Raw genomic sequence first — 10,354 nt, forward strand, 5'->3', positions numbered from 1 at the left:
CTGATTGTATTGCCCCTAGAATTTCAGTTCAGTGGGGTTGGAGCCAGGTCACATCACTGCTGCTAGTTTCACAGTGGGGTCCATGTTGTCAGTCCTATTAATCAGGGACTCAGGTGGAATGGGTCCTGTTTGGTCTCTGAGTGTACAACACTGTTCACAGGACCATGTCATTAGGGCTAGCACTAGGACAAGGGTCCACTTCAGGGTCTGCAGCTGGATCCACAGGCTTGTTACAAGGTGCATGGACAACTATACTTCAATTAAAAAAACTTTTGTACATCAAAAGACACTATCAAGAATAGGAAAAGACAACTCCAGAAGTGAAAGAAAACTGCACATTATACACCTCACACGAGATTTATATCCATAACATAAGAAGAACTCTTGCAACTTAACAACAGAAAGATAAAATAATGTGATGGACAAAGTAATTGAATAAACATTTTTCCAAAGAAGATATAAAATGGCCAATAAGCACATAAAAAGATGCTTGACATGATTATTCATTAGAGAAATGTGTGTCAAACCATAATTAGATACCTGTTCATAGATACTAGGATGGCTATAATATAAAAGACAGGCAGTAACAAGTATTGATAAAGATATGGATAAATTTGAACCCTCATACACATTGATAACAGACACATAAAATATTGCACCTACTTTAGAAAATAGTTTGGCAGTTTCTCAAAAAGTCAAACATAGACTTACCCCCTGATTCAGCAATTCCACTCATACTCCTAAAAACAAAAATATTCAAAACTTTCACATGAACGCTTATAGCGGAAGTATTCATAATAGCCAAAATGTACAAACAAAACAGAAGTCTATCAACTGATGAAGGGATGCAGTGGTGGTTGTTGTTGTTCAGTTGTCCAGTTGTGTACAACTCTTTGCGACCCCATGGACTGCAGCATGCCAAGACTCCCTGTCCCTCACCATCTCCCTGAGTTTGCCCAAGTTTCTGTTCACTGCATCAGTGATACCATCTAGTCATCTCATCCTCTGATGCTCTCTTCTCTTTCTGCCCTCAATCTTTTCCAGCATGAGAGATTTTTCCAATGAGTCGTCTGTTTGCATCAGATGAGCAAAATACTGGAGCTTCAGTTTCAGTATCAGTCCTTCCAACGAATATTCAGGGTTGTGGTATATCCATACAATGGAATACTATTCAGTTATAAAAAGAAATAAATACTAATACATACTACAACATCAATGAACCCTGAAAATATTAAGCTAGGTGAAAGAAGGCAGACATGAAATGACTATATTATATGATTAATTTACTTGAAGTGTCCAGAATAGGCAAACTCGTAAATATAAAAAGTAGATTGATAGTTTCCAGGGATTGTATGGAAGAAGTAATGGAGAGTGACTGTTAACATTAGGTGGCTTGTTTTCAGGGTGATGATAATGTTGTAAAATTAGTGATGGCTGCACAATTTTGTGTACATCTAATAAACACTGAATTTTGCAGTTTAGAAGGATGAACTTCATGGTATGTGGATTATAGCTCAATAAACATGCTATCAAATTTTTTTAAAGCCTGCACAAAAGCTTTTTTAATTAGGTCCCATTTGTTTACAAAAATATCAAAAATTTTATTTGGCATGTAAGCTTCTCAAGAAGCTACTGTAAAATGCACTCCTCTAATAAAAGAGAGTAAATTTAAAAGAAAGAAACATAGGAAACAAGGGATATAATATAAGAAAGAGGAGGCCCATGAAGGAAAATCCCAGGATGACACTGTGGTATAGAGCTAGAGAGCAACTGGGATAACACTGGAGCAGGTAAAAGGTATCAGGAGAGATTTATTCAAAAAGATGAATGTGATAGAACCCTAAAAGGCCTGAAAATTTTGAAATGATATTTTCAAAATCAGGGAACAGTTTGGTCTAAGTTAAGAGATAAAATCATAGAAAAATAAAAACAATAAAACCTGACTTCAGGGAGATCAAAATGTTGTTTGGAAAAAGAAAAGTGATCATGGCACACTACTTGGCTCATCCATGAGTATTAAATAACATACTCATAAAAATATAAAGGTGTAAATATACCTTGATTACTGATCTAATCAGTCATGTTAAGAGACAGGCAAGACTAGAAAAGGACTAAAGTATGGTCAAAGCAAGTAGCTGAAAAGCATTAATCCTCATCCTCCAGAGCGGTAAGTCAAAACATAATGCTAAAAATATTTTCCACTTAAAGTCTCTTTCCCTTGACTTTGTAAGTACTCATACCTTCTTTGTGTTCCTATAGTTGGAGCACAATGTTGACCATATTAAAGATACTAAGGAAAATATTTTATGGTAAATCATTACCTGATTGATTGTTTATTTGAAGAGGGACTATATAACAATGCTAAAATGTTTGATACTAACTTTATGTAAAAGCTTCCTTAGAAGTAGTTCTGGAGTGAACAAAATATATTTTGAAAGTAGATGTTAAAATCTAGAACTACCTTTTTCAATTCTGCTTATGGTATTCTCTTCACAGAAGAATTATAATATAATATGTAAGAAAACATAAGCTTTAAATATAATTAAAAGACTGTGTCATCTGACCATGTTTTCTGGTGGACAGTCAAAAAAAGAAAAAAAATTCAGTATGAAAGCTACTGAAAATCTCACTATTCTTTCTATTTACAAGCATTTGTTTGTATCAAACACATTTGCATCTTCACCTTTCTTTATATGGAAGCTCAGAATCCAACACTTTAAGACCATGGAAAGACTGTAGGAGCATAGCCCATACACTAGAATTCTGAGTGCAATGGCTATCTGAATCATTCCTGTTTCTCTATCATCAAATCCTCTGAAAAGCCTTAGTTGTTATCTCTCACTGCCCCCTTAGAGCTTTCTAACTTTCTTTCCTTACAAATAAAAAGTCTCCAGAGATGTGAAAGATAAAGTATAAGCCTAATCAAAGGAAGACTGATTACTTTTTTGACATTCTGTAAAAAGAGCAATCACATCTTAAGCAGCTAAAAAGCTTTCTTTATTTATTCATTTTTAAAATAAACCTGTTTATTGGATCATTTGACTTTAACAACTCCTTTGATTTACAGAGGCAGATTCATTATAATTGGTATATAGAAATTCACATCAGAGAAATATATTAAGAATCATTGTTAAAAATTGCAATTGGCCAATATAACAATTTTTTTCTATTAATCCTAAGATTTTTCTTTTGAAGAACATTTTAAATATCATTTAACACTAACTTATTGTGACTGGGGATTTGAACCATTTTTTCATGATAGCAAAAGCTACCACAGAACAGAAAAATCCTCCCAATATACCATTCCATATAACATTGGGAAACCATAACAACTTCTGAAGAAGCAAAGAATTTACATATTATTTCCTAGAAAAATATCTCAAGATGAATAATAATAAGGAGCAGTTTTATTTGAAAATTCAAGATACTTTCAAAGATAAATAAAAGAAAATGTTAAGATTATAATCCTTTACAGAGTTTTAAGCTATCACATTCACATGTATGCACATTTACATCATTTTGAATGGCATTAATATGCTCATAAAAAGGTAGTACTCTCTTTAAGGGCGATTTAGATACTAAGTTTTGCACTGAATCAAAACTAAAACAACATGCCAAAGCAAAATTCTAAGAGAAGCTGTTTTTAAGCAAGTAGAATTAAAAGGCAATAAGCATTCATCTATTAGGAAGTTAAACGTATAAATCTTCTAAAGTGAAGTCAGAAGACTAAAGATGCTTTTCATTTACCTATACCACTGGACACATTATTAAGGAAGTTGGTATATTAGATATACTTTCTGACCCTTCCTGCCAACTGTTTGCCAGAGAGAAAGGTAATGAATGAACTTTTTGGACCTCAGTTATTCCATCTAAAATAAGGAAAGCAATACATTTTAAAATTCTAAGACTTTGTAGAGATTGTAGAAGAAAAGGACTCCACATTTCATGATATTTTTCCACCACAGTTGATGTACAGTTGAAAGAACAACCTAATTCAGAGGATCTTTGTGATTCTTTTATTTATCATTGCTTGAGAATTACTGGACTACTCATATATGTGCTGGTCTCGTCATTAATTTTCTGGATATCCTCTTCTATCATAAATTCTGGGGCATTCATTGGTCTTTAATAGCAGTGTGTCAACAAATAAGAATCATCTTCCAACTCCATCAGTATATACACAAACACTATTGTCTTCAAGCCAAAACGGAGATTAAAAAAGGATGGATTCACCACAATAATCACCCTCTGTGTTAAAAACTAATTAAAAAATCAGACAAAATTTAGGAAACAAAGACTTACAAGCATTGGAGAAGAGGCAGTATAAGACTGTGACCTGAGAGGAAGAAAGCATGCAATGGAACCGCAACGTTCATCAGCTTACTTCCGGGATGCAGTTTTAAGGCAACAACCCAGAGTCAAGCAGTCTTCCTGAGCTGAAGACGCAGAGATCAGACTTCAGGTGAACCAAGAAAGTTAGAACTTGTGGAACATAATACTTCAGAGAAAGTAGCTGCAAACTATGGGGTCCACTTGAGACTTTGGCTACCCATCTGTGCATACATCTGAAGAAAAGGGTCACAGTTAGAGAAACAACCACAAGAAAGGAGGAGACAGAAATACCCCTGTGAGTCACAGAGGGGTCTGTGAGAGATGAAATAGTTCATCTCCCCTTAAGCCTGAATGGAACACACACACACACACACACACACACACAGAGCATCAAGTAGGATTCTCAGAAGGGTACTGCATGTCAAGGCACAATGTAACCAAACTGCTGGAAAACTAATGATAAAAAGAAAATCTTATAATTGTGCAGGAAAAATAAGACACTCTGTGACACAGTACCTACAGGGCTTTAAAGAAAAGAATAACACCAGACTCTGAAGCCAAATAGAGTAGAAGAAGGAAAATTAAAAAAAAAAAAAAAAAACACTGTATACCTACAGTTCTTTATCAAGGAAAAATAGCTTTCAAAAACAATGAATAAATATGTATTTTAAATGAATAAAAGTGAAGAATTCATCACCAACAGATTCACCAATAGAGCAACACTCCAAAAATGGTAAAGGAGGCTTTGTAGGTATACCTAAAATAACACAAGATAGGAAGCTAAAACTTCATAAAAGATAGAATAAAGCCATAAATGATAAATATGCAGAGGAATGTAAAAGAAAACATTCTTACTTTTAAACTATCTGAAAAATATAATTGATTAAGGATCATAAGAGACTACTACAAGCAACTATACACCAATAAAATGGACAACCTGGAAGAAATGGTCAGATTTCTTAGAAAAGTACAACATTCTAAGACTGAACCAGAAAGAAACAGAAAACATGAACAGACCAATCCCAAGCACTGAAATCAAAACTGTGATTAAAAATCTTCCATCAAGCAAAAGCCCAGGGCCAGATGGCTTCACAGGTGAATCCTACCAAAAATAGAATGAGCTAACACTTATCCTGCTCAAATTCATCCAGAAAATTGAAGAGGGTGGAAAACTCCCAAACTCATTCTATGAGGCCACCATCACCCTGATAACAAAACCAGACAAAGAAATACAAAAAAAAAGAAGACTACAAGCCAATATCACTAATGAACATAGCTGCAAAAATCTTCAACAAAATTGTAGCAAACAGAATCCAACAACACATTAAAAGGATTATACTTCATGATCAAGTGGGCTTTATCCCAGGGATGCAACATATGCAATCAGTATATGCAAATCAATCAATGTAATATATCATATTAACAAACTGAAAGATAAAAACCACATGATCATCTCAATAGATGCAGCAAAAGCTTTCAATAAAAGTCAATACCCATTTATAATTTTTTAAAAAAGCTCTCCAGAAAGTAGGTATACATGGAACCTACCTCAATATAATAAAGTCCACATATGACAAAATGTTATTCTCAATGGTGAAAAACTGAAAGCATTTCTTCTCAGATCAGGAACAAGACAAGGGTGCCCAATCTCACCTGTACTAATCAATACAGCTCTGGAAGTCCTAGCCACAGAAGTCAGAGAAGAAAAAGAAATAAAGGGAATCCAGATTGGAAAAAAAAGTAAAACTCTCACTCTTTGCAGATGACATGATATTATACATAGAAAACCCTAAAGATACTATCAGAAAATTACCAGAGCTAATCAGTGAATTTAGTAAACTCACAGAATATAAAATTAACACATAGAAACCCCTTGCATTCCTATACACTAACAATAAAAAATCAGAAAGAGAAATTAAGGAAAAATATCCCATTCACCACTGCAGCAAAACAAATAAAATACCTACCTAGAGAAACCTATATGCAGGTTAGGAAGCAACAGTTAGAACTGGACATGGAACAACAGACTGGTTCCAAATAGGAAAAGGAGTACGTCAAGACTGTATATTGTCACCCTGCTTATTTAACTTATATGCAGAGTACATCATGAGAAACATTGGACTGGAAGAAACACAAGCAGGAATCAAGATTGCTGGGAGAAATATCAATAACCTCAGATATGCAGATGACACCACCCTTATGGTAGAAAGTGAAGAGGAACTTAAAAACCTCTTGATGAAAGTAGAAGTGGAGAGTGAAAAAGTTGGCTTCAAGCTCAACATTCAGAAAACAAAGATCATGGCATCTGGTCCCACCACTTCATGGGAAATAGATGGGGAAACAGTGGAAACAGTGTCAGACTTTATTTTTTGGGCTTCAAAATCACTGTGGATGGTGACTGCAGCCATGAAATTAAAAGACGCTTACTCCTTGGAAGAAAAGTTATGACCAACCTAGATAGCATATTCAAAAGCAGAGACATTACTTTGCCAACAAAGGTCCGTCTAGTCAAGGCTATGGTTTATCCAATGGTCATGTATGGATGTGAGAGCTGGACTGTGAAGAAAGCTGAGCGCGGAAGAATTGATGCTTTTGAACTGTGGTGTTGGAGAAGACTCTTGAGAGTCCCTTGGAGTGCAAGCAGATCCAACCAGTCTATTCTAAAGGAGATCAGCCCTGGGATTTCTTTGGAGGGAATGATGCTAAAGCTGAAACTCCAGTACTTTGGCTACCTCATGCGAAGAGTTGACTCACTGGAAAAGACTTTGATGCTGGGAGGAATTGGGGCCAGGAGGAGAAGGGAACGACCAAGGATGAGATAGCTAGATGGCATCACGGAATCGATGGATGCAAGTCTGAGTGAACTCTGGGAGGTGGTGATGGACAGGGAGGCCTGGCGTGCTGCAATTCATGGGGTCGCAAAGAGTCAGACATGACTGACTGAACTGAAATGAACTGAAAGAAACAAAAGACTGGTATGCAGAAAACTACAAGACACTGATGAAAGAAATCAAAGACAACACAAACCGATAGAGAGAGATACCATGTTCTTGGATTGGAAGTATCAATATTGTGAAAATGACTATGCTACCCAAAGCAATATACAAATCCAATGCAATCTCTATTAAACTACTAATTTTTCACAGAACTAGAACAAAAAAAAATCACAATTTGTATGGAAACACAAAAGATCCTGAATAGCCAAAGCAATCTTGAGAAAGAAGAATGCAGCTGTAGGAATTAACCTTCCTGACTTCTGACTATACTACAAAGCTACACTCATCGGGACAGTATGATATTGGCACAGTTCAGTTTAGTCGCTCAGTCGTGTCCAACTCTTTGCGATCCCATGAATCACAGCACACCAGGCCTCCCTCTCCATCACCAACTCCCGGAGTTCATTCAGACGCACACCCATCAAGTCAGTGATGCCATCCAGCCATCTTATCCTCAGTCGTCCCCTTTTCCTCCTGCCCCCAATCCCTCCCAGCATCAAAGTCTTTTCCAATGAGTCAACTCTTCTCATGAGGTGGCCAAAGGACTGGAGTTTCAGCTTTAGCATCAGTCCTTCCAAAGAAATCCCAGGGCTGATCTCCTTCAGAATGGACTGGTTGGATCTGCTTGCACTCCAAGGGACTCTCAAGAGTCTTCTCCAACACCATAGTTCAAAAGCATCAATTCTTCGGTGCTTAGCCTTCTTCATAGTTCAACTCTCACATCCATACATGACTACTGGAAAAACCATAGCCTTGACTAGACGGACCTTAGTCGGCAAAATAATGTCTCTGCTTTTGAATATGCTATCTAGGTTGGTCATAACTTTTCTTCCAAGGAGTAAGCGTCTTTTAATTTCATGTCTGCAATTACCATCTGCAGTGATTTTGGAGCCCCCAAAAATAAAGTCTGACACTGTTTCCACTGTTTCCCAATCTATTTCCCATGGACTGATGGGACCGGATGCCATGATCTTCGTTTTCTGAATGTTGAGCTTTAAGCCAACTTCTTCACTCTCCTCTTTCACTTTCATCATGAGGCTTTTTAGCTCCTCTTCACTTTCTGCCATAAGGGTGGTGTCATCTGCATATCTGAGGTTATTGATATTTCTCCCGGCAATCTTGATTCCATCTTGTGGTATTGGCAAAAAAACAGAAATATAGACCAATGGAACAAGATAAAAAGCCCAGAAATAAACCTATGCACCTATGGGCACCTTATCTTTGACAAAAGAGGCAAGAATATACTATGGAGAAAAGACGGTCTCTTCAATAAGTGGTTGCTGAGAAAGCTGAACAGCTACCATGTAAAAGAATGAAATTAGAACACTTCCTAACACCATATGCAAAAATTAACTGAAAATGGATTAAAGAATTAAATGTAAGGCCAGAAACTATAAAGATCTTTGAGAAAAACATAGGAAGTACATTCTTTGACATAAATCACAGCAAGATCCTCTTTGACCCACCTCTTAGAGTAATGGAAATAAAAACAAAAATAAACAAATGGGACCTAATTAAATTTAAAAGCTTCAGTGCAGCAAAGGAAACTATAAACAAACTGAAAAGACAACTCTCAGAATGGGAGAAAATAATTGTAAATGAAAGAACTGACAAAGGATTACCTTCCAATATATATAAGCAGTTCATACAGCTCAGTATCAGAAAAACAAGGAGCCCAGTCAAAAGATGGGCCTAAACAGACATTTCTGCAAGGAAGACATACAGATTAGCCAATAAACACATGAGAAGATGGTCAACATTGATGATTATTAGAGAAATAAAAATCAAAACTACAATGAGGTGTCATCTCACACCGATCAGAATGCCCATCATCAAAAAAAAACTATAAACACTAAATGCTGGAGAGGATGTGGAGAAACCCTACTGCACTGTTGGTAGGAAAATAAATTGATACAGCCACTATGGAGAATAGTATGGAGATTCCTTAACAAACTAGAAATAAAACTACCATATGATCCAGCAATCCCACTACTGGGCATATACCCTGAGAAAACCACAATTCAAAAAGACACATGTACCCCAATGTTCACTGAAGCACTATTTACAAAAGCCAGGACATGGGAGCAATCTAGATGTTCACTGACAGATGAATGGACAAAGAAGCAGCAGCACATATACATATACACAAAGGAATACTATTCAGCCACACAAGGGAATTAACCTGAGTTAGTTATAGCCAGGTAGATGAACCTAGAGCCTGTTACACAGTGACATTAAGTCAGAAAGAGAAAACTAAGTAAATAGCACATATTAAAGCATATATATGGAATCTAAAAAATATTACTGATGAACCTATTAAGAGGGAAGAAATGGAGACAGAGACATAGAGAACGGACTTGCAGGCACAGCGGGGGAAGGAGAGGGTGGGGCAAATTGAAAAAGTAGCATTGACAGATAAACACTACCATGTGTAAAAATAGGCAACTAGCGGGAAGCCGCGATATAACACAAGGAGTTCTGCCTGGTGCGCTGTGATGACCTAGAAGGGTGGGACAGGAGGAGGAAAGGAGGCTCAGCAGGGAGGCAGTGTGTGTGTGTGTGTATATATATATATATATATGTAAAACTATGATTGACTCGCATTGTTTTCTGGCAGAAACCAACACAAACTGCAAAACAATTATCCTCCAATTAAAATTTTTTTCTAAATAAAATTGTTATAAACATGAAATAATTATATAAAAAATACATATAATGGCCTGCTTAAAGCACAACTGATAACATTATACTTTGGGATTTACAGCAACTGTGGAAGTAAAGTATATGACAAGAACAGCACAAAGGATAGAGAGATAGAGGTGTACTGCTGTAAGGTGCTTATACGACACATGGAAAGGTACAGTATCATTTGACAGCGGACTGTGAGAAGCTGAAGGTACATATTGTTAACCCAAAACAGACTAATACAAAACAAAACAAAGAGGTATAATCCAACAATGTAAATAAAATATAATTATAAAAAATAGTCAGTTAATCTCAATAAAAGGAAGGGCAAAAGGGAAAAT

Source organism: Capricornis sumatraensis, chromosome 3 (assembly GCF_032405125.1).
Source record: "Capricornis sumatraensis isolate serow.1 chromosome 3, serow.2, whole genome shotgun sequence".
Taxonomy (NCBI): domain Eukaryota; kingdom Metazoa; phylum Chordata; class Mammalia; order Artiodactyla; family Bovidae; genus Capricornis; species Capricornis sumatraensis.